This window comes from Gavialis gangeticus, unplaced genomic scaffold, assembly GCF_001723915.1.
Source record: "Gavialis gangeticus isolate Ggan-Ray unplaced genomic scaffold, GavGan_comp1, whole genome shotgun sequence".
Lineage (NCBI taxonomy): Eukaryota > Metazoa > Chordata > Crocodylia > Gavialidae > Gavialis > Gavialis gangeticus.
Genome location: NW_017728980.1, coordinates 13,646,777 through 13,648,059, shown reverse-complemented (window position 1 = coordinate 13,648,059; position 1,283 = coordinate 13,646,777). Strand labels below are relative to the sequence as shown.

The window sequence follows — 1,283 nt, the reverse complement described above, 5'->3', positions numbered from 1 at the left end:
TCTATCTGAACATAAGCCTCAATAGCTTTGCTGCTCGGTGAGCTAGCAAAGCAACAGAGCTGCAGGGGGGAATGAGGAGAGATTGAGAATGGGCCCCGTTTTGTAGTGGGGCTCTTCCAGAAAATCCAAAAACCTGAACTCCTGTAACAAATCTCCCCCTTTCGGGATCTAAGCAACCAGCTAACGCTTGCAATATTAGTCAAAGCAGCTTATATCAGTCGATCCAGAATCCAGTATTTTAGGGTCTTGTGCCTTATATGAAAAGGCAAAGCTCCCACATGCACCCGTGCTAGCAGCCTTCTCTCTGGCCCCAAATGGCCACAGCTCCGCCCGTGTCCCTGGCCAAGACTTCTTATCAATGTCCAGTCACCCATGCTCTTCATTTCAGATTCCTGTCATGGTGTTTGCACATGTTCTTTTCTCTCGGCTGCCTCTTCATTGCAAGTTCATGCGTAGTCACTCAACTTCAACATCCAGTGAACCTCTGAAGTAAAGCCGTTCTCAATAACTCATTTACATCAGACCAGACATGCCTATGCGGCCAATGCTTAATTCTTATTCCCTGGTCCCAGAGAAGACCTGTTTCCCTTCAGTCCCAGCAGAACACAATGCAAAAGTGAGTAGGTAAACTGAGTCACTCACATTTTCTGCATAACATTTAGAGGTATAAGAAAAGGCTTTTCCAGGGTAACAGCCATGTCCTTTTTTCTGCAAAAATAATCCTGGTTCTACCTGATAATTTAAGTTTGGCAAATCTAATCCCTCAATTATATTAAAAAAATTGGCAGCAATCATTAGTAATGGAAAAACAAAGTCAGAACAACCAAATTCTGCCTTCGACAGCTTACACAGACCTCTGCTTCCAGAACTGTAGCTTGATTGTAAAAGCCATGTCTCACTACCCTACTACTGCTAAAGCCATTATAAAAGGAAAGAGAAATCTGCAAAGTCCTTCTGTGAAAACACCACCATTTTGAGAACACAAAAAACCCAGGACTTCAAAGTGGCCTCTATTCAGCCTTTCCTTACAATTACAGCCTTCTAAAACCAGGCGCAGAGGGCTGCTTTCTAAAGTGTTACAACCAACAAAACACCAAATGTTACACTCATGTATTATGAAAATCCTGGATGCTCTGAACCAAATGCAAATTTGACTTTCATTAGTCAACTTAAAACTTTTAAATATTTCAATGCCTACTGCAGAGACTCTTGTAACTATGAACTCGCGCACATTCCCCATAGGAACTACACTTAAAAAAGATAGGGTTTGAAATGGGGGGGGG

At 42.6% G+C, this 1,283-nt stretch overlaps 1 protein-coding gene across 1 annotated transcript in view; it reads right to left on the bottom strand.

Annotated features, from left to right (window-relative positions):
* The window catches only part of SIK2 (salt inducible kinase 2), a 109,487-nt gene that overhangs the window by 84,570 nt on the left and 23,634 nt on the right, over positions 1-1,283 (bottom strand). The window lies entirely within an intron of this gene.